The 24,304-nt window shown below is 40.9% G+C and overlaps 1 protein-coding gene across 5 annotated transcripts in view; it reads left to right on the forward strand.

Moving 5' to 3' along the window:
• The window catches only part of AUTS2 (activator of transcription and developmental regulator AUTS2), a 761,884-nt gene that overhangs the window by 422,850 nt on the left and 314,730 nt on the right, over positions 1 to 24,304 (forward strand). The gene's annotated exons all lie outside the window — the stretch shown is intronic.

The following is a 24,304-nucleotide window of genomic DNA, read 5'->3' on the forward strand; positions in this document are numbered from 1 at the left end:
CCTTTCCAGTTTTATTTGTAGAGTCTCTGATTGAGGAAAATAGCTTTCTTCAGAACAGACTAAAACATGTATTTACATTTAAACACAGGACAGTGGTTCTTTCCACTGCCGACTCCAGCCTGGTTTCTGTGTTCATAAAACCCAGCAGCTGAGTTCCATGTACAGAACTGTGGCTGGTTAACCTCTAGACTTTTAAGGCAGGTACGCTTTTTTCTATTGTACTGAAGTACTAGCTTACCTTTCCAGTTGTGCCTGAAATACTTATTTATTTTTTTATTTTGTTGGGATGATGCTTTGATTTGTAGAAAAGAATTTTTGGCCTTCTTTAACATGCCCATGTTCTTATAGCTGATGATATCTTTTAAGATGGTTTTGATAGACCACTTATATTCCTCCTCAGCCAAGACAACAAATGCTGCGATGTTATTTTTACGTAATTCTTCTCATCTGTTACAGTTCTAGAAATCCATCCTGTACTTTTGAAGCCAACCTAAGTTTGACTATTGACTTTATTGAAAGTCACTCTACTTTTTTTTTCTTTGATGCCAAATGTACCTCAACAAATCTTACAGGTACAAGGTAGAATATCAAATAAATCCATCCCTCCAGTGATAATCACCAAAAACTAATGTCTCTTACTTCTATAGCCAGGGACAGTCTTGCTGGAAATCTGCCTTTGGGAAATACTATTTTTCCCTTCCTTGGTTCTTCAAGGTTATATGATCTATCCTTACTATAACTGTGCAGCCATTTGTTAGCGAACTAATTTGTAGAGCCACGATTTGGTCAGTTTACTGCGATGAGGTAAGGGGATCCTTTTCCCTTTAAGAGGCCATGATCAGAAAAACATGGCCTGAATTTCGTTAGCAGTGTGACAATGAGGGAGATAAGTAGATGTGACAGTTATGAATGACGTACTGTCATGCACTTCTGCGTTCTGACTCAGATAAATTGACACTGCTGTCAAACACAAGCTATGGAGAGTAGAGACCTCTGATGAACCTTCTAATATGGTAAATGGGAGTCTTAATTCTTCATTAACTGGAAAAAGGAGATTTGGCCATGTAATTTTCTCCTTGCTGCCTGTTTTAAAGATTCCAATAACCCAGCATTTACAGTTGACTAGGCAGGGATTGCTTTTTCCTATGCTAGCGACATGCAGGCTGTGAAATCTAAGGAAGCGCCGCTTAAACACAGACTTATTGCCTTGGTTATCTTTAATGACTTTGAAATGTATTGGCCTCATTATGGAACAGTGCAGTTATCAATTCCCCTAATTAGGTGATGTGGTCCCATAAGAAATTTAACATTAAAGTGCAAAAATGAGTTAGTGGCATCAATTGCTGGCAACCTGGGTGTTGGCACTGGATTTAAAGCAACGGTACTCTTTTTCTGTGTAGTTATTCTGCACCAGTCTTATTCATTCAAATATAAACAGTAATTTTTTTCAATTCATTTATTTGTTCCTATGTGAAGAGCTGTTTATTTATCTGAGAGTTTCTTTGCTCACCGAAGCCCTTTTCCGTCGCAGGTGGCTGGTGTAAGTACCAGCAAACCATGAACTAGCTGGTGGACAGCGAGCTCTCTCCATTTACAGGTCAGACTAGTTGGTAAAACTGCCAGTCCAACTTTTCGTTTGTAGTGGCTCTGTCAAGCTGAAGATCTTGTAGCGATTCATAAGCATTAAATAAAAGGGAGTTTTGCACAGTCATACCACAGCAGCAAAGCTGGAAACAAAGCACGATAGCCAGAGCTCAGTAACCTTCCCAGGCTTTGTAATGCTGTTCCCACCTACTACTGCCTGAGGTTGCATCCCCTTTTCCACCATATTGAAAGGTTTTTTGGTGGCCAGTTTAGAATAGGCATCTGCCTGTATTTTTGGGAGAAGAGGAGAGTCTGAGAAACCTTATTTTAATGTTGTCTAGTTTCTGCAAACGCTTTGGTATGACTGTATACAAAAGCTTGTGCACAGTACTTTATCTTGTTATCCTTCTCTGTAAGTTAAACAGTGCAATCCCATAGTTTATTTCAACATGAAGATCTCTCTTTAATACAAGTTTATAAAGCTTGGTGATCGTAACGTATGGCAGGATAGTGTGTGCTCTTGTTAACATGAGGAGGATATCCGTGTGAATCCATCAGGAGAGCTATTTAAATAGGAGTTTTTTGTGCACTCTTGAATAAGTAGTTCCAAAGATAACTAAAATGTTAGATTTACAAACCACAAGTGGTCACAAACCCAGTGTTGGAGTAGAATTTCTGTCTGGTTAGACAAGCAGTAAGCCAAGGCTGCAAACATCACACATAAGCATGTACCTCACTAAGAGGTGATTCTGCTTCTCTGTTCCTGGGCATCTGCTTAGGCTAAACGTGCTGAGAAATCTCTACCCCTGCGGCTTGGTAGGAGCTGATGGCACACAAAGGCAAAAGGAAGAGAAGTAAAACATGAAGCATTGCTGTAAGTCAGGGGTGGCTCATCTGTTCTGCATCCTGTCCATCACCGAGTTCATGTCCCAAGTGGCTATCCCACAGCCAGCACCTGCGTGAGGACCTCCAGACACCTGCACCCGCCTCCTTCTCATTGAGAGCTTTAGGCCCAGAGCAGCAGAACTGCGAAGGTGCAGCTGTGGCTGAATTTGGTCCCCACCCTGGCACATCAGCCCCGGAGCACTGCTCTTCCAGGTGTCAGCTGGAGCAAGGGCCCTGCACTTCAACGAGGAGACAGGAAAGTCTCTGCCTCAGAGGGCGATGGGGCAGATGTTTGTACTTGCTGTCAGGCTTGCTGCTTGATTTTTACTTCACACTCACAGATTTAGGAGGAGGTGAGATAGACTGTGTGAAGGAGGTTGCAGGCTCGGAGGAGCATGCCAGCACTCTTGGCAGCACCTTTCATTGTGTCTAGCATCGCAGGTGTGGGGCTTACGTCTCTAGAAAACCCCTGATGTAGCGCTGCATAGGTATTAGAAGGATCCAGCATCAAACCTTTTTCAAGTCAAAAGGATAAACAGTTCTGGCATTGTGAAGAAGTGTAATGTGTATGTCAGTCAACAATTTTGTTCCCTCTCTGTGAGGCTCAAAGACAAGAAGATAAAACAAATTGCACTGAACAGGAAGGATATTTGTTGCAGTTGGCCATAAAGAGAAAAGTGCTGTGTACTGGCAGTGCAGCGAGATGTGCCTGGATTATGGTCAGATTCATAACCTTACTGGATTCAGTGGGTTTATTCGAGCCTGTTCCCCCATCTCCTCATGCAGCAAGTATAAAGAGACCTTGAATTACATTCACATTGCTCATCCTGCAGTCAGGTGCTAAAGCAGCGAGGTCGCGCTACAAGTACATTTCTTTGGTTGCTTTTAGAGGACAGGGCATTTGTTAAAGACTAAGGGCAAAGAGAACAGGGAATGGATGAATTCACTTTGTTTAGGCACCTAATTTGGGTGTTCTCAATTACACCTCAGCTCCTTTCCTTTTGCTGTGCACTGATCCTGTTTTCTCCTTGAATCACAGTTAGATATTTCAAGCAGAGAGTGGATACAGTCCTGCCACCCCTTCCATTGTGCACGTCTGGTATGGTGCTGATAGCAGGAGTAGCAAGGGGAGACGGTGCTAATATACGTATGTGTTTCTGGGCGTACCCAGTCTGCAGTGTCCTAGATAATTCAGTACTTGAGGAGTTAATACAGGGGCTCTTTTTCTGTTCAGCCATGCCATCGTGTCTCTGACTACTACAGATTGCAGAAGCTCCTCGTAGATGGAATGATTTGTTCTTTGTCCGTATGATGCCCTCCCCTGCAACATGTCTGAACACCTCCCGGCAGCGTGTTAAACCCTGCGACTGACATCTACTAGGTGTAATGTCTAGTTTATTCTCTCATCTTCTGTTCAGAAAGAAAAACGTGTGCAGTATAGCTTCTTGCTTTAAATAAATAAACATGCACGCGCACATTCCCACACAGTATTTGCTGCTGCTGCTGAGTATTTAGAGGAGTCATGTCAAGAGAGTGCTCCTTTTACTTAGACTGGGAGGAAAGAGGTAGGGGATAATTCTGGTTCCTGAGGGAGCCAATTTTGTTCTCTTGCATTAGCTTTCAAGATAATTTGTTTTTAGTCTTTTTTGTGTTTTGTTTTTTTTTTAACCTGTGGACAGGCCCTGTTCTAGCAGTGGTTATCAGCAAAGTATCTGAGAAGCAGAATGGTCCACTACTTCTGAATGAAGAAGAGAAAAAATATCAAATTCTTCTAATTTTATTCCCTTGCCCTGTTTCTCAGCGGAGTTCGCAATTTCCCTTCTCTGATGAGAATGATATTTTTCAATGATGAAATTTTGTACCTGATTATACTTGCACAGTCAATGCAAGAAGAGGAGCAGGGGCAGGAGAAGGGCTACCTATCAATGCTGTATGTTGTTCACAAGTCAAAATGTTGACTGAAAAATATTGGACCACACTTAACCTTTGTTTAAGCGTAGCCTCCATGTTTTCTCCATAGTCCCAGGTGACAGCCCACATGTGCTGTGTGCAGAGCAGTGCATGCTCCTAAACCACACATCTTATGCTCATCTCATGTAAAGTATTTCTGCATTGTTCTTATAGACAGGGAAAAGAGAGATGATAACTGTACTTTACAGTCCTGCAAGCCCTTAGACCAAACATCTCCTTCAAAATAAACACTGTAGCTTTAACGCTGGCTGCTGTTTCCTTGAATGGAGTTACCCAATCTTTCATCAAAGAAACATATCTCCCATATCCCTGTCTTTAAAAACAGCAATTATGTGTAAATGCCTTCTGATTTATTTGAGCCAGGGCCACCGGCCAGTGTGAGTCACCACAATTTATTGCTAACCGTCACTTTTACATGATAGGTTTGTAACAAATATCTGCCGCATATTGTTAAATTAATCTTCCATTTAAAATTAATGGAGTTAGACTCCCCAGGTTCAATGTAATTTCGTGTTCACGGGCAGGGAGTGATGTGAGCTGCATACAAAATGAGCCGAGGCCAAACGCCCTAATCTTTCATCACCTTGAACCTAGTGACTAGGACGCCTTCTCAGCACCAACTAATGAGATTGAGCTTGCTTCTCTCCTGAGGACGCCAGCTCAAAGAAGCTTTTCTGCTCAGATACAGCAGGCTTCGTCTTATTTTAATAATTCCTCAGATATGACAAGCCTGATGTTATGTATGAAAGAGTCAGGCTTGAAAAAGAGATGAAATGAATTTTATATCATTACTTCAAAACCAAAACCGGCAAAAGGAAGTATGTCACAGTTAAAAATGCAGTAAGCATTTTAGCTATGAAATATTTTGAAAGTAAACAGGAGCCATTCTTTCATTTATTATTATAATGCAGCCTCACCTTAGACTCATCTTCTGTAATTCTAGTCCCATTCATAAATTAATAACAATAATGTAGATGAAAGCAGCAGACTGTCCAATAAGCATATGGATGGGACTATCAGAGAGGAGAGATTTAATTCCTAATGGAATATGCCATGCTATATTGCTGAGCTCTATCATTTCTCTTTGTGGGCATTTGTAGGAAATGAGCCTGTCTTTTATGCAATGGCAGACTGCAAATCCATCACATATTGTTCAAAAATAATTGAGTTGAATTGTATCAATGTACCTTTCTCTCTTTCCTTTATTGTGGCTTAAAAAAAATAATAATAATTTGGGGTATATTTTAGTATTTATCAGTGCAGGAGACTAACAGCATTAGTTACATCTATACAAGGGTCTGTGCAACCACGAGTCGTGACTGTACCTTCAGCTTCACTGGTAGCCATGCTGTCTTTGTTGCCCCTGCTGACCAACCAGTGTCCCTGGCTACTTTTATACCAATATGTGGTATAAAATATACCGTATACTTTTTATATGTATGGCATAATAACCTGCTTCTGCATTCGCATCACAGAGATGTGGCCTTGCCACACACGCGAGCCACGCGGTGGGAACAGGGTTCAGCAAGCCCTTTTCCCTCGCTGATGAGTTGTGCCGTGGTGCCTGCTTCAAGGACCATGTGCCAGGCAGAGAGGATTGTGGAATCATTCAGGTTGGAAAAGACCTTGTAAGATCATACACTCCAACCTTTTACCTAGTTTTTAAAAAAAAAAAAAAAGATGATGAACTACCATGAACTGTTCTCTACCTTGCATCTGGTCTCTGGCTGTTGGGTAGTAGATGCGGTGCTACCTCCTAGGAAGGAAGATGAAAAACATGGGATTTTTTAATGTAGGGGATTGTGTTTTAGGAAAGAAAGATGGGAGAAAGGTATTTCCACAAGCTATAGAAAGGAGCAGATCATAATATTTTCTAGTGTGTGTGGTGGGTAGGTGTCCTGGTTCCAGTTAGGACAGAGTTAAGTAGCTCATAGTAGCTGGTAGGGTGCTATGTTTTGGATTAGGATGAGAAGAGCGCTGATAACATGCTGATGTTTTAATTGTTGCAGAGCAGTGTTTACACCAGGCCAAGGACTTTTCGGCTTCTTGCTCTGTCCTGCCAGCGAGCAGGCTGGGGGTGCAGCAGGAGCTGGGAGGGGACAGACCCAGGACAGCTGACCCAAACTGGCCAAAGGGGTATTCCATACCATCTGACGTCATGCTAAACAATATATAGGGGTGGCTGGCCGGGGTGGGGGGCCGGCTGCTCGGGGATAGGCTGGGCATCGGTCAGCGGGTGGTGAGCAATTGCATTGTGCATCACTTGTTTCTTACACATTATTATTGTTAATACTATTACCATTATCACTATTATTATTATTATTGTTATTATTATATTCCTGTCTTAATAAACTGTCTTTATCTCAACTCACAGGCTTCACTTTCCCGTTTCTCTCCCCCATCCCAGAGAGGGAGGGGGGAGGGTGAGCGAACGGCTGTGTGGTGTTTAGCTGCCAGCCGGGTTAAACCACAACAGTAGGACAAATGACAGTAGGCTGTGAAGGTTTCAAAATCTTATTATTTTCATGTAAATGTGTGATTTAAAAATGTCTTGAACCATCTGAACAGCTGGAGAGAGTATCAGTGGTGATTTCTTTCCATTGTGCAACTGACTTAAAATGTTTATCAGTCTTCCTGGGGCAGTTTTCCATAGCTGATTAGGCCTCGTGTCTTGTGCCGCTTTCTATCAGTTGCAGCTATTCTGATTTCTGCCGAATCCTGACTCTGGCTAAACCAGTGAATATAGTGTCAGTATCACGACTCTTCATTTGTGTGATGGTTTTGTGGCTGAGGAAATGCTGACTATTTAAATCATTTGGTAGAACTTCATCTTTTTTAACTTTTTTTAAGCTAGTTTTGAGGATTTGATCTTCTACCTCTTTACAATCTCAACTGAGGGTTACCATAATGCCATACAGCTCCCAGCAGCTCTTTCAATTGCAGGCCTGTTGAAGCATCAAAAATTTCTCAGGGGGCTGTGTGTTTTTTGTCATGATGAAATATATGGATGTATACCCTCAGTATAGATACTTCATGTCCTTTCACAAAACATCTGAAACAGTGCTCCATGCTATGTGCAGTCAGTGATTCTGACATCCGTATGTGTCTAATTTCCTCTTTCTCTACTTTATTGCTACCAGTTGCCCAATTTTTCTTTCCCCTGAGATCCAACACTTGGGTAGAACAATAGGATATGTTCTGGACGTATCTGGAAACCTGGACACGTCCCTGGGCCTGTTTATTAATCCACACTCACCCAAAGTAGTAAGGAGTACTGCTAAGAGTACAAAATTTCAAAGTATGGCCACAGTGGTTGACATCAGGTAGGAACCAGCCCTCGGTGTCTGGTCCCAAAAGCGTTACCTAAGGGTCTCTGAGTCTGACTGTTGATGAGAGCTTGGAGCAATGGTGGAGAAGTTGCAGTCTCTGCAAAGGCGAGAAGCAGGTCCACGGGGTAACGGCAGCATCAGTCCATGCAGCAGGTGAGTGCTCCAGTGCATGCAAGGAGCTCTCTTCCATTACCTTCTGTGGCAGGCTGCCTCATACAGGAAAAGCAAGGTGCCAGCTAGGACTGGTTGTGCTGCCTTGCAGAGGAGAGAATAAATCAGGTTCCTTTTCTGCTTTAGTTACTTGCTATTCATTTTTATACCAGGCTTATGCGGCAGACAGCAATGAAACTTCTAGATATTCATAAACAAAATCTGGTCTTCTGTCCACTGATATAGATCAGGGAGGCCAGAGTGTATGCTGAGAAAGAAGAGAGTTGTAAAAAAACGTTGAAATAGATTTATTGGAGACTTCAATATCTGTTGAAGTCTGCAAAGCTGGAATAAGCTTTAAGTAAACACTATCAATTTTGATGATAAGATTTAGATAGTGGCTTCTATTTTTTTTCCTCTAGATGAAACAATATCACAAGGCTTGTCTTCATGGAAATGTGATCAAGATGTAAGCAGTTCTATCGTTAACGCCTTTACATTTGGTTTAGTTACAATCAGTTCTCTTTGAATAGCAGAAGATGTGTCTCTTAGCATTGGAATTTTTCATTATGTGGGCTTTTCTTTGCATCTTAATATTTTTCCTGTCTCCTTATATTCTGGCTTGTTGCCATTTTGCAAGGTGAAAAGGTTACCAGTTCCAGCTCTTGCATCATTGCTGCACTGGACCTTCTGGATGCCCTTGGAAGCCTTTTGTCTTGCTTTTTATTAAGAAAAAAACTACATTCAGGTAAAATGAATTTCTTAGTTTCAGCATCCAGAAGTATAAAAAAAGTTCCTTTCTATGCAGTGCATTTGATTGGGAATAAAAATGACTGATGGCAGCCCATACTGGACCCTTTTGTTCAATTCAGCTATGATTATGGAGCCTATTAGCTGGAGTTACAACCTATTTAAGAGCAGTGCTTACTAGTAATGGGGGCCAAATGATTTTGGAAAGTTCAGATTTACTGGGCTCCCTGCAGAAATGAATTCAGCACTGAACATATTGATGCAGAGCCTGAATGAGGCTGTTCCAGTGGGACTCAGAATTGTGTGCTTAGCAAGAAATGAGCGGGTAGTAGAATTAAAGATCAGATAGATGTGAGGCTCAAGGGCAGTCTAAACTCTGAAGTTCATCACAGTGACTTAATCAGACTAAAATGAGTGTTGCACTGACAGGAATCAAGCCTCTGTGTGACAGGAAATTTAGCTTGTTAAGATGGTGCTGTGTTCCTTCTAACTCCCTGTTTTGTAAGGTCATGAAAGTGTTTTAAAATAATTGTGAGATGTCAGTGTTCGGTGGCTACTGAGGCAGCTCGGTTGTTGATAATTTAGATGTTGACTCTCTACTTGATATTTACCTTTGATACAATCCAACTGCAGTTTTAGTAAGAAAGAACAGGCTGTGGCACCTGTATTCAGAAGCAAGGGTAGTTTCAGAAACAAGAAATTTCCATGTTCTCAGTATTTTTTGGCACAAGTCTGCACTGGGGAGAATAAAAGTCGGATCACCGGGCCCCACATCCCACCTGTAAACAGGACACCCATGGACCAGGCTTCTGGCTAGCTTCAGGAACAGCAAGAGGGGAAATGCCTTCCCCAGCAGCACCACAGCAAATGGCACGGGAGCAAGGACTTGTAGGACTGCTTTGTCACTCACACTTCAACAGGGCACGTCCTGCTGCCTTTCTAGAGACAGACCAAGTGATCTTCTGGCATGGAGCATATTAAAAAGAAACATTATTTTTTATTGGGCCAGTCTGGTCTTCAAATGTGAGGTTGTTACTTTTGTGGTGGTTACGCTCTGATAGTCCGATCCATCTGAAGCCTCCACTGAGTTTCTGTCAGATGCCTTCTTAGCTCCCTGAGAAACCTCCAGGCACAGCCCCACGTGCCCCATCCATACCCAGCTGTGGCCAGGCTTCCAGAGCTGCCCAGCCCCATCATTCCCGTGGTCCTGGAGATTCATCGCCAGCATTGCAGGTATGGCCTCACTGCTCTCATCTCCCCTTCCTGTAATATCCCCAAATGTAACACCTCCCACCCAGCTCTGAGCTTCTCCAGCCTCGTTCCTACATCCTGCCCATCAGATGCCTCCCTCCTCCTCTGTCCACATACACAAAGATACCACGTACTTCTGAACCACAGTTCAGTGAGAGTACACTCAGCTGACAGATCTTGCACAATTCTCTTTTCTGACTTTGCTTCTGCTTTGGGACAGGAAATTTATTTGTTCTAAACCAAAATTTCTCACTACACTCATTTGACTTGAAAGTCCTGTTTTATAGATCACGGGAACGTACTGCTTTGTTGTCCTTGAACAGAGCTGTGAATATTCAGTGTTTTTCAGTTAGATATATGTGTCCCTTCTCCGTCTGGGCGACAACAGCAGGCTCTGGTAGTTTATTTGTGGGAGGAACCTGGAAAAAATGAGTGTTTGTCATGTAGTAATAAAATAGGAAGCATAGAGTTGTTTTTATATTTTTAATATTTTTAATTTTGACCTTAAAAATTGTCTTAATCAGGAGATGCTTGTTAAGTAGTACGTTGGCCTCCTGTAGGACCTGGATCTGAGCTGAACCATGCTGAAACCAGTGGCGATGCGCTCACAGATGTGGCTGCATCAGTCCGTGGCTGCACGAGGTCAGATCTCCGCTACCAGGCTGGGAATGCTGGACGGAGGCTGCAGGAGGGGCGGTTTCTGGGTCACCATTCTGACCAATTGTTCATGTAATTGTTACAGGGGATGTTGCTTATGGGAGTCCTATTTTCAATCACGTGAGCATGTCCCAGATTTTTATAAACCATCTGTTCAAGTGAGTAACTTCCAGGTTGTGGGTTTTCGGGTGAGGCGGGGAAAGGCATAAGGAAAATTCCAAGTGGGAGATAGAAGGCACGTGTCAGCTGGGCTCTGGTAGGAGGCTTTTTAAAGCTGGAATGAAAGATCATGAGAGAAATGGTTGCAACTTGACACACAGATGATAAAGCAAGCCTTAAACAGAAGCTGTGGCTGCACAGCAGGTAAAGATATCCTGCCTAGATTAAAAATAAATATTTTATGCTGCCTGTATGCAAAGCTTTTTCTTTCCCTTTTTTTTATTCTTATTTTGTTATTTTTTTTATATAGCTTAAAGCCCTATACAGTTGGCAGCAAGTAGAAAAAATTACAAGAGGAGGTTTGTATTTTTGTAGGGTAGGATCCCCACAAAACTGAAGACTAATTTTTTTTAATGATAACGAGAAAATTAAAGAACAGACTACTCATTAGAATTACTAAGCACAAAAGCATTTGCAAGTTAACTGGTTTTATATCTGTTGATAGCACAGAGCGAACCCGACCCTTATAAAATCAGATGGCAAATAATTTTGTGAGGCAGGCATCAAGGTGCACAGCACAAGAGAGCTCAGCTGCAATATGCATGAGTTGGCGCTCGCTGCGCAGAGGGGCAACCGTGAGGTAAGGAACATCATCACCCGCTCCTCTTCCTTGCCATCCATTTGGAACATTTTAATGACTAAAGCAGGGTAAACATTTGTGAGGATAAACATTGTTTTCCTGCTGAGCAACAATGTCTCCAGTATAAGAACAGGATTGTTTTGGCATATGTCGGCTCTAAATATCCCTGCAGATATTTTACAGGAATTGCTACCTCTTTAAACATTCATGCTATTAAAAATCAGGACGATTGTTGACATAAACCTGTGATAGCAGCTGCATTGTAGACAGAGTATGAATTTTTTATGTTATTGATGAGAAGTTTATATCATTTATGTACTGTAGTAAGGGAGGCGTATGAGTGCTGAATACAGAAAATTACGTGATTGAAACCATTTAGATTATCAGGGCACAGTATTTATTAATGCGTCCTTCTCAAAAGGAACATGAATGCAACAAATGGAAAGCAAAACAAAGCTAAGTGATTTATAATATTTTAAAAACTCTCGTTGGGATGAAAGTATGTTTTGTGGCACTGCAGCGTGGGTTATCTGGTTTCGGTACCAGTGTCAGCACCGCGGGAAGGAGTGATGCTGTTGTCAGACCGCCGGAGAAGGCAACCGGCGGGTTGAAGCTCGTGGGCTTGCAGGGCTTGTCACTGGAGGGGGTGGAATATGCTAAAGGGATGACTGTAAAAGAAGTTTTGAAGGACACTGGTTCTGTGTGTATTTTCAAGCTTTAAATTAGTGTGAGTCCAGAGGAAGGACCAAGGCTGAGGTTGCTTCTTGCTCTGGAGCAAAGATGTTGACCTTCTACCTAATCCTCTCAGGTTTTTTTCTTGTCTCTTTTGTTTTTTTTTCTGTAACTTGCTATTGTCACTAGCCTTGTGCTTTCTTTTCGGGCTCTGCTCCTACCCTGAGAGCAGATGCAGAACACTTCTTCCTGCTCCCAAATGCAAGGCCTTAGTTGCTCAAGTGGCAAAATTTCCCTCATTGGAGAGCTTTGGAGGGGGCTGTGCAGTTTGTAAGGATTATGGTTCACATTGTGGTAAAGCTTGGTTCCACAGTAGCTCCTTCGACAAATGTCTCCTGTGAGGTCTTGGTGTTGCGTAAAGCTCTCTCTGCTCCCTCCAGCATGGCCTCAGGAGGCAGAGGAAGCAGTTCAGCTTTCCTCCTTCAGGCATGACCGTCCCTATTTTGGCAAGATCCTGCTTGGCAGTGATATGAATGCTTCACGTTTCCCAGCACCAAGCAGGCTAAATTAAATTTTCGTATGTTGGCCTTACTCGTTTTTCTTACAAGAAGTAACACTGAGCAAATTTTCGGGACGTTCTTCATTTAATGGAAGCACAGATATTGCTCAATTTGTGACATTGCTTTTTTTTCCATCCTCATTGGAAACTGCACTTAATCTTCTGATGCTATGTACATGAATAGCACTGCTAAGTCAGTGTAATTATTCATGTGCTTTTGTGCTCTGCTACATTGTGGTATTTCAGCTGTCCATACCGGGTCTTTGTGGAGAGAGTGAGTATTACCATATCAGCTCTTCCTCCGGGAGGATTTCCAATGGGGAAACCATCTGGAATCACATTTGGTTGAGTACCCTCAACCACTGTAGGTGCATCATCCACTTAAATCCGAGGCTGTTAAGGCTACAGCTTGGACAGCCCATCACTCTGGTACAGATATGGGTGGCATCAGAAGCAGTGGTGATTTGTACAAGGTAGGTGCACCAGTCTGTAGACATCCAGATCCACCAGTTCATTTCATATAAGCCACCAAACAGCTGGCCAGCAGTAATAATTTCTCATCACCTCACCCCTAGGCTGTATTTAAACCAATGACCTGGAGGTGAAAGGCTGTGCATCCTATTAGCAATCCATTGAGACGTCCAGTCCTCTGTGGGATATGTCTATAAATTAATATAGCTCTGGATTAATATTGCAGACAAAAACTACATTAGAAGAACATTATTAGGGTTGCAAAGTCAAGCCTGTGAAAGTTAAGAAATGTGAGAATTAAGTTTGCCTGTTCAACCTTAATTTGCCCCCTTCTGTGTATGCATTATGATACAGCCTTTAATTACATGATCACATTCTACTCAGCCTGAGGCAGACACCTGGCATAGAAAATTTCAGCCCAAATGGTTCGAAGTTTGGCAAAGAAAAAAAAAATCGACTGAGAAAGAGGAACTTATAAGAATTGTCTAGGAACTTCAATGAAAGGGTATAGTTGGTGTTGTTTTCCATTTATTTTACTGCATTCAAAAGGTATGTTTAACTTTCAGTAGTCTGTAGGTAAGATCCATCTCTGTGGAAGATCCAGGAAGGCACTGTGTACCACAGATTGTTTAACAGCAGTAAGGAGCTTTTACTAAAAATATCTACTGTTTAGACATGCTGTACAGTGCCAATAAGATGAAACTGAAAGGGGAACCCCACTGTTTTAGGTGTTACATAGGAAAATGAAGAAAAATAGTCTCTGCAGGTAACAACCAAGTCACTCCATCAAATACATTGAACATTAGGAGAAATCCAGATTCATTTTCATGGTATCCTTTAAGCCTAACAGAGGGTTTATTCAATCCAACTGTCTTTTTACATCATGGCTGCTTGGGAAGTGTTTGTTCTGTTGTGCTGATCAAGAGCAAGGGAGGTCATTTTAATTTACGTTTTTGTTTAGAATATCTTTGTTCATTTACACTTGATATAAAGTATGTTCCAGTGTATTAAGACATCGAGCACTGGTGGATGGTCCTTGCCCTTACAAGCAGACGTAAGTGCTTATTTTAGAATACACTAATAATAATTAGTTGATAATTTCTGGGGGTACTGGCATAATAATTATCAGGATCAGTTTGGAGTTTGGACAGGAAGAAGCTCAATCTTTCTGTACCCAAAGCACATTTGCAAATTAGTGCATCCTGAAGGGGAATCCTCTACTGATAAGGTATTTCTTTGCATAGGTTCTCTTCTAGAGTGGATCCTAGTCAAAAGCTTATGTAAGTGTCCTAATAATTTTTTACCTGGATGACAAAAAGAGAGGTGTCTTTGGAGCTTATTTAATATGTAGGTTTAATCTCTAGACAGGTACAGGCATGCTTTTCTGTAAGTGTCCTTCACAAAACACAATGACTATGTTAATATTTGAGCTGTAATGTGTTCTGTCTTTCTTTGTTACTGTCATGTTTGTTGAGGGTGATTTCAGGGTCACTAGCAAACACAGTGCTCCATTCCTGGGGAAGTGGAAATCATTACAGCTGGAATGCCCAGCACTCTGGTGGTGCTCGGCATCCCAAAATAATCTCAGCAAGGCCCAGGAAGAAGTTTGCAGGCCTGTTTATACAGTAAGCCAAATGAACTGGTGAAATCTGGTAATGCGGGATGTTAACGTGGAGGAAAAATTTTCTAATAGCATGCATTAGCCTGACATTTTTTGACATGGCACAAGACAGATGGCCTGGATTTCAAGAACCTCCTTCAGATCCTTAATACCAGCAAATGAGAAATGCCTTACCAAGGTCATACGGCACAGTTAGGGCAAAATCAGAAATAAGAACTCGGTTTCTTGTCTTCTAGACCTGTATAATCTTAACTGCTTTGACAGTCTGCTGTATATGCTTAGTGTACTGTCACTCTGTTTTACAGTACGTAGTGATCAGCATTCTATTCTGTTTATTTTATACAATACCTTTTTTTCTTGGGATGTTCTCACAGCTCAATGTTCTGTTTTCCTAATCACTTAGTAATGCTTATTTTCTTGTAAAGTAATTGTGTTCTGAATTTAGAACAAAATGCCGAAGCTAAGATTAGTTCTAACCTTCAAACTTCAAACCTTCAGACATCAGAGATGAGCCATCCATATGTAAGTCTTGTGTGTGTGTTTTTAGAAGTGGTAAAGAAAACAAGAAATAAGCCCTGTCCTTCTAAAGGAACTGGCAAGCTGCCATCTTAATTTTTCAAGAAGAGTGCAGGTTGGGATGAGTCAATCAAAATCAGTCAATTTCTTGGACAGCAGTTCAGGTACAGCAATATAAAAACCCTTTCAGTGGAGGTCTATAACATTAATCAGAAACTGCAGAGTGGTCTTTTGTAGGACTTTGGGGACCAAAGAAAGTTGATAGTGGGTGCTTCTGCATTGAGATTTTTGCGTATGTTGCCCTTGTGCTGTGTGGATGTAGGAGTTTCATTCTTCTTTCATATCGCTACAGGTTGTTCTTCACTATGCTGAAATATTCTTTTGTCACTTTACATAGGAGGACACAAGGAACTGTACAGAAACTGTAATTCCATAGTAACCGTTGACTCTGTAATTACATGTTATGTACAGTTCAATGTAAATATGTGGTAATACAAGCAATTTGTATTTTCTCAACTACATTATTAAATCTTAAAATTGCAAACTACATGGAAATTAGGTTGAGAATAAAATGGATAACTTCACATACTGTATTATTGCAGCACATTATCTCTAGAAGTCTGTAATTACTTTGTAGTTACGTGCTATTTTTCAGATAATAACTAAGCGGTGAAAGTTTGCGGACTTGTCCAGCTTGTAGTTGCACAGCATAGCCATTAATTTGGGTTTAGGAGGTGGAGAATGTTGTCAACTTGGTCGTTTAGTCTTCTTTTGTAGAGGGAGAAGGATTTTTTTCTTTCAAGCAGACAATCTGACAGACAGGTAACCGTTGCTCTTTCATATTTGTTGCAAATATAAGCAATGCTCTTAAAGTGAGTGTTGTGTCTTTACCAAGAATCAAACCAGGCTTTAATGCTCTGTCATGTGCCTGGTTTTCACCAGCCTCTGGTCTCTCGGAGATGCGTGTCAGGTGATACTTCATCAGCAAGACTCAGACTTCACAGGTCTATGCTGCACTCCTTCTGAGCCTCTGCTGGAAGGGCATGGCCAGGCATTTTAAGGACTTTTTGAGTCTTTCTTCAATTGTGGCTGACTTCCAAGAGTGAGAAGCTCATTTTCTTATGTGTGCGTACTGCTTTATGGGGGTTCTGGTATTTTAACCTTTCCCTTTCTTTTCTCTCTTCTTCTTATTGTCTTTGTCCTGTTGAACGTGGCATTAAGGATAGGTTATTTATTTATCTGATGAGAATATGTAAATCTTTGTAGTCCTCTTAGTCTAACTCTCTGTACTTTGGCCCCTTTTTTTTCTGTTGAAATTTTGAATGAAGGAAACATTGAGTGAGTCTTTAAGCTTAGAAATAATTGTGTTTGTTCAAATTTACACAAAGCCTGCAGGCAAGAAGGTTAAAAATTCCTCTAGTATTTGGTTACATTTGTCTGTTTTTTAAAATGTATACATGTACATTTCTATACGTGCTATCAAATCCAAGCATTTTGTTGGCTACCTAGAGAAAGACAGCAAAGATAGAAGTGTTTGCTTTGGTAGTCAAACTGGCAGTCAGGGCACCAGGCCAGGGGCATGTGATATATTGGGCTGAAAACTACACCTAAGATCTGGACTAAAAGACTGAGCTCCTCTTGGGAAGACAAAAAGATGCAAGGACATAGTCAAGTACTGTAACCAAGGTAATGATAGTCACCCATCAGTCTCTGAATGCTCCAAAATGAAGTCACAGCTGGTGCTCCTCTTCACGAGGAATCTTGATTTATTTACGTTCCTTTACCTTTACACCTGTATCTTCTGGGTTTTCTGGCCTTTCAAAGTAGATTTATTAGCTGCTCTGAAGCAAGGAGGTAGACTTGCAGGGAGGGGGGAACTGGAGGAGAATCGAGAAGAAACAGAAGGAAGACAGAACAGTGGGAGGGAAAGGGAGGAAGAAGATAAGAGGTAGATGAATGAAGACAAATGGAAGAGAAATGAGACAGGGAGGGTGATAGGGGAGAAAAAGACTGGAACGGAGCTTTTGAGAGTGCATGGAAAATAGAGGTCTGGTGGAGGATTTCCAACAAAAGTGGTGTAAATCAATGATGAGTAAATTAATAGGGCAATTGTGCAAATGAGACTCAGTCGTTTAAGCCAAGCGTAATACATCACGGATGATTTAGAGAGAGTGTAACCCGCAGGGCACACCTTTCAATCTACTAAAGATCTAAAGCAGGATGCTGACGCATCAGAAAATGGAAGAGATGAACAAAATGAGGGACATACGTTACAAGGAAAGAGGTTGTAAGGCGAACTCCAAATGCAGGGCAGCATTAAACTCCTTAATGCCAGAGCCCCATCTTAGACTGAAGTAAAAAAAGTTGGTCTTTCCACGTCAAGAGATTATTACTATGGTTTCTGATAGTCTCCTGGTGTTGCGTTGATTCCTGATGTGATTCCTAACTTGTATCAGAAGAACAAACAAAAAAATGCATCCAGTGCTTCCTTAAATGTGGTGTTCTGCGGAACCGCTTCCTGTAGTTGCCACACCAGGAGTTTCTGCTATCTAACAACGCTAAAGTATGAAGGTAGTTGAAGAGGTGATGAAGAAGTTTTCTGTAGCCATCTGATCATTGACTGGGAGGTGCCTGTCTTTGACCTTGCTGCGTCCTACTCTGTGCCAGTTTGAGGTTCCTAAATGTATTTGTACATCAGAGAAGATGAGGCCATCTGAATACGCTGTTGTCTTTCACTAGTATTACAGCTGTGCCCAAAAGTCCTTGGGATTTGAAGAAATTTCAGGAGTTCTAGATTATCCGATTTCTCTGGGATTTTTTTACGCATCATTTAGTTTCCAGGTCAGTTGTCACGCTTTAACCCACCTTTTTGAGACCATTTGCCACTTCTCTAACCCTGAAAATGGATTCTTCTGCTGTAGCTCTAAAATGGAGCAGACCCATTAAATCCTGTGCCTTTTAAATGCATTGGTTGCTAACCTTTTGTAGAGGATCAAAATTAACAGACTGTTTAAATGAATTTCTGACAGTCATTCTGCCCTATTGGTTTTTTGAAAGCATTAGACAGAGTGCCAGGTGGCCCAGTTGATAAAATGTTTTCTTTCACTCTGTGACTCCTGTAAGTTCAACTCTTTCCCCAAGGTCTTAAGAAAAATAAGTGTTTTTCAAAGACTTTTTTGTTTGTTTGATTTTACCGTCTTCCTTCTCTTTGCCTTGAAATATTTAAGTAGAGTGTGAACTTGATTTTCATTTTACTCCGTAGAAAGTTAAATGCAACCCAGGCATCTTGTTAAGAATAAATATTTTTCTAAAGGAAACAAAAGAAGTGATGAAAGATTAGGTGGAAAGGGAAACCTTTGCTGCTGATGGGGTACAGCTGGATTTTGTCAGTGATGGTAGTTCCTTCCTCTTTTGCCTGCTGCTTTCTCTGAGAAAAACAGCATTTGTATCTAAAACTCAGGCTAATTGAATACCGCTTAGCTTGACTGCATCCCTTCTGCAGCCTTAAAATTCCTTCCTGAAGTTCCCTGAAATAGTGCCTTGGGGTATAAGTATAAGGTTGTCTTCTTCAAGAAAGAACTCAGCAACTTAAGGTCTTTTTTAGGTCAAATTAAAGAAAGCCTTCCATGAAAAAGATAGGTAAGGCATGAAACCTCTTTTATATGTAGTTTCCTGGATGTGATGGCATGGGAGCATGAACGGATCCTGGCTTTCTATCATGAAAATGATTCACAAAGCAGTCCAGTCCTACACAGACCGTCTGGCATCCTGGGTGCCTGTCACTGATGAAGCTTGGGTTCCTTTCTCAAAATGGTAAAAACTGTCTTTCACCAGGGAGAACCCAAGTCCTGTGATTCTGCTGACCTTTTCTCCGTCTTTGAATTGTTTATGTGTTTTCCATAAAAAAGTTTGAAAACTCTGGCGTTTCTCCATACCACATGGTGTAGACATCAGTTGCATTCTGACTTACGGAGGCGCTTGCATCCCTTCAATGCTAGAGAAAGAAATGTTTAAAACAACTTTTAAAATCCCATTATTATTTTAAAAGGAACAAAATACCCTACTAGTCTGTCCTTGAAAACTATTCTTTATTAAACAAATACAGATCCTACATTCTCTTTTTTTTTTTGAGAATTAGACTTTCAAATTGTTATCAGTTACAAAAGTTTGATAAATAGTAATGAATAGAAGTTGCATTTTATAATTGATTTCTAACGTAACTGCTGTAACGCTTTAGTGATGTCTGAAAAGAGCCTAAGGTCAATTCTATTAGCAGTAGGTGAAAAGATGTATATAGTAAGCACATTAACTGTTCAGCAGCCTGTCTGTACTCTCAGTTTAAGTCTCTGGGGCTGCTTCCTTGTTTCAATGTGAGAGTGTCACCAAGAAGTGTGATGCTGGAGGACAAGCGATGATTTTTAACTTCTTGCTGAAGTGTATCTCGTTGTAACACGAGCATGGAAATGAAAACCTTTTTCCTAGTAATGCTTAGAGTACGGTTGGTCTTCTGAAGGGGTTATGCTATTTAAAAAAGGAACAGGCATGAGATGAGTGGGTAATGTTCTTTCTGTCTCTCAACAATTGTCAAGGCTTTGTGAATGTTCCTGTTCCAGGCTGGGCTTAAATCCAATGAGAACTTTAGAAATGTGTCTTCAGAATCAGCATCCAGAAAGGTTGACTCAAAAGGTGGTGCTTTTCTCTGCCCTTTGGGAGATACAGGTAGCCTTGGAACTGGATTTGGGGTCCTTAAAGTGAGTCCACCAGCCACTAGGCTTGGGGATCGTTCTGTAGCTCTCCGAAGTTACCACCAGAAATCTGTTCCTGGGCCTTAAAATGTATTTCAGTGAAATTCTGCTGAATCTGACACTTCCGTGAAAAAAATTTATCTTGGAGAGTTATTATTTCCTGGCCAAAAAAAAAACAAAAAAACTGTTTTATCAGAAAATTCCCTGTTGGCTCCAGAAAAATCATAATACTGCAGTATAGTATAAATAGGAGGCAGAAACAAAGCATAAATACAGTTAGGCCTGCACTGATCTTTTCCGACCACTGTCAAATAATGAAATAAAAGAAAGGAGAGTGAAAATAAAGGTAGTGGGCAGATGAAGTAACTGAACTCATCTTGCAGTGAAAAATTGTATAGTCCTTGGAGCAAACCTGGTTTGTGAGACCGTTCAGATTCTCTTTACCCGGTCTGTTTTCACTGCTTCCTGCTGTCAGTGCCTCTTAACAAGTGCAGGCCTCAGAATGTGTGCCTCATCCTGACCGAAGAGCTTACAGTCAGAGCAAGAAAGGATGTGAGTTCTGCGCAGCCACCCAGCAAACAGGGGCTCTTTGGACACTCGGTAGCTGTAGTGACTTCAGATTCACTCCTGCTTTAACAGTTAGTGTCCTTTTAACACACTCGAAGGCTGTAGTCGATGTTTGCCAAGACCCTGCCTGGGTAACTTCAGTGGGTAATTGCTTCTATACGGTGGAGGGATCTTACAGAAAAAAAGAACACCGTACTAGTCATTGAAATGGCAACTTCAGTATCTCCTTTTGTTGAAAGAGCTATTGTCAGGTCATAATAGTGGATGGAAATATGCTTTGTGTTTGTCTTTGTTAGGTTTCTTTGTGGTTGAAGTGTTCCGTTAGTTCTTACATACTGTAATTTGTCTAATCAAGTCTTACTGGAAGGGGTCTGGTTGTGCTCCCCTGGCCAGACATCTGGCAGGATGTTTTAAGAGTTTGGGACCCTCCATCCCATGCTGCTTTCCCTTGCAGAGGCTAGGTCGGAGTTGGTTATTGGCTTTGGGTTTGTAGAAACATATTCCACATGTAGATCTGTCTTTGCAGCAGTTACGTTTTGCAGTGTGTGTTTTTCTGTCAGCTTTCCCCAAGTCCTCTTGGATGTTTCTGAGAAACCCACTCAAGGCTTGAGGTTGTTTTTTTTTTTACTTACTAGTGTATCTCTTGTGGTACACACAACAAGCACAGCACAGGCACAGATAAGCTTTTCCCAGGATCCCAAACCACTTTGTTACTTAGGGGAGAGAGCATGCAAAAGAGATTACAAAGTGAGCCAAGGTAGCAAACCTGAATACTTACCTGCCTGTCTCCCAGCGCTCTGGAGCACTCTTTGACCTCTCATGAAAAATCTGAAGTCTTCGCATCCCATTTGGACCTACTGGCATTTCTCCAGAACCTTATGGCTTGTATCTCATCAGAAATTTATATGCTTTGATTTTTGAATGGCTCACACCAAACCAAGTTCTCCTTGCTGGTAAAACCTTCACTTTTGCTTCAGGTTTTGTAAAGCAGCACCTCGAGTCTCTTCATGGTGACCTCTTGTTGGCGTCATGGTCTTTTGTTATGCTGCGGCAAATTTTTCACTTCTTCAAATGTCCCTCCTAGATATACTGATTTTCTACCTTTGGCACCTGCTGTAGCATGCCCATGTCTCTTGGTTTAGAATGCCTTGGTCTGTAACCCGAGGAGGACAGGAAAGAAGCCCTGTCAGCCCTATGTGGACTTAGCCATTCTCATAGGAACATTTTTTAAAATTTGCAGCAAGTAAAAGATTAACATTGCATACTGCTAAACAGAATTCAGGTTTAGATTCTGAACTGTCAGATCAGGAGACACTGTAGACAATAAATGTCAGATCCTGACACGCAGAGTTTTACAGTATAAAACACTGAGCTTGGTTTCTAATGCTACAGAAGTAAATGAGGAGGAAATCAGCAATATACTACCATGAAAGTTTAGTAAAGCTCTATTAAGTTTAATGAAGAGTTTCTGTCTTCACGGGGATTATTTTTGAGTTACCTTGTACAATTCCACCTCTAAGTTACAGCTGTCTGAAATGTTGTACAATGATTTACATTCATACAAACTGTTGGGTTCACATGAGATCTATAATATACAGTAATGAAAATCCTGTTTTTCAATTTCTAGCTATTTTTTCCTTCTTCAGTGTTTGAACAGTGGTCATGCCCTACTTAATTAAAATGTCAGCTTGGAAACTTCTTTAAAGAGACTCCTAATATAAAACATAAGAGTAAAATATAGGCTTCTAGAAGATAATTAACTTGCTTAGAATTAGGCCCTCTTTAAGCAACAGTTGTGTAAAATAGACCATATCAGTCTGCCGGACTACTCAACAGATACAGCCTTTTCATTTTTATGATAAAGATTTAAAAATATTGTTCATTCTAAGTAAAATAAAGAAGTGTTTTGTCAGTGCTCTAAGCTACCTGAAAATAGGATTTACAGATCTATGTAATTTTATTTTCTTTGTGTTTGCATAGAAGTCGTAGCATAGCTGGAAGATGATGGCAATTATAATTTATTATGCTGTAATTGTTACCTAAATGTTTTTGAATAAGCAAAAATCACATCTGTTTAGGAATAAGTTGCACAGCAAGAGAATTCCCTTTGAAATGAATGCTGTGTTCTCAAATTCTGTAACTGTACACATAAAACAACATATTTATTTCCCCACTGAGTCCATTACATTCCCAAGTCAAACTGCATCCTCTCTTCCCTTCCCATATTAAACCCTTTGATTTAATGGAGGTTTTAACTACTGGTTCTTTAGGGAATTTTCAGTAGGCTTTGCACAGATTAGGTTATTGGAAAGTATAGTTATTTGCTTGTAAAGTGGCAGTTCTGTGTCAAAATTGATTTTCTCTGGTGCTGCAGTAGTAAAACAGATAAGCTTCTGCTTTGCATCCAAAATACACTGATATTCCTGCCATGATACTTTCCTTTTGCTTCCTACCCAACCTCTGTTATAGGCTGGCTTTGAAATAAAAAGGAGAAAATGATATGCTGCACAGAATGCCTTTGGATCAGTCACTAATATTTACATAAATCTTCTCTTTGTTAATGGACCAATGATGAGCAGTTGCTCGTAGGAAAAATCTACTGTGGCAGTTGTTGAGCACTTCAGGCAAGGAGTTGGACACTTGGTCAGCCTTTCAAGGCAGTTGGAGTTGTGGATGTTCAGCATCCAGCAGGAGTGAAGTCCCAGGCACGGCTTCCCAAACCACTACGTACGGAAAGTGAAATGTAGGAAGTACAGGCAGACAGAAAAATGAATAAACAGCAAATACATCTGCTGTGTCCTATGAGTGACATGAAGAAGTTTCCTATCTGGTTTTGTTGGCCAGCTTTCATAGCTAGGATGGGTCTGTTAGTCTGCATCTAGCACACATCCATTCCTTTGCAGGCTGGACTCCTAGAAAACTACTGGCTGTTAACCAAAGGAAATGAGTTTCACCATTATATATGTGCCACAGGAGACAGTAATAATGGTGACAGTGGAATGAATCAAGAAAAATGTTGTAGATAGATAAAGGGGTTCAGACACATTTTCTGTGGCCCGCTGGCCATTCTGTTTCCCATTTGTGGTTGGCAAGTCCCCAAAGGGTTGGAGGTTTGGTTATGTAAACTCCTGAATCTTTCCCTATGGTTGGACTTACAGATACAGTGCTAGCAAGTAACGATAGCACTCTTTGGATATTATGTCTAGAAAAAAGTATTGTGTTTAGCATATGCTACCTGGCTGAGTTAAAAACTTGTCCTGCTTTTAAATTGAACTTTAATAAAATGGGTTAGCATATATTAACTAATTCAGCCTGTTCCTTCTAAAACTTCAGTAGACCTGGTCCAGATTTAGTGGTATTCAGTGATCCAGCGAATACCAGTGATGCTCTGATGTCCAGCGTTGTTCCGACTTGGTTTGCTGCAGGTTTTTGGTTCAGTTCTTCATTTATTCAATAATGGTTTGTCCATCTGTATTGTTCATGCTGTTAACAGAATTGTTGTCGCAAGCTCTCAAGAGATTAATGTATTTACTGACTTCTATAAGACATTGCACCAATCAATGTTAACAGTCTTTGACAGAGACATAAAGGATCTATTAAATTAGATCTGGGTTCCTATTAAATTACTACATATAAGAAGCTAAACGCACCTTATCTGTAGCAGAAATGAATGCCTGCTATTAAAGCCTTTACGGAAAGTTTTTAAGAACAGTCCAGTAAAAAAGTGGGATAATTAGCAGGAAACAGTAATCTGTTGACATCCAGCACTGACTGTGC

This window comes from Anser brachyrhynchus, assembly GCF_964034855.1.
Source record: "Anser brachyrhynchus genome assembly, chromosome: 20".
Lineage (NCBI taxonomy): Eukaryota > Metazoa > Chordata > Aves > Anseriformes > Anatidae > Anser > Anser brachyrhynchus.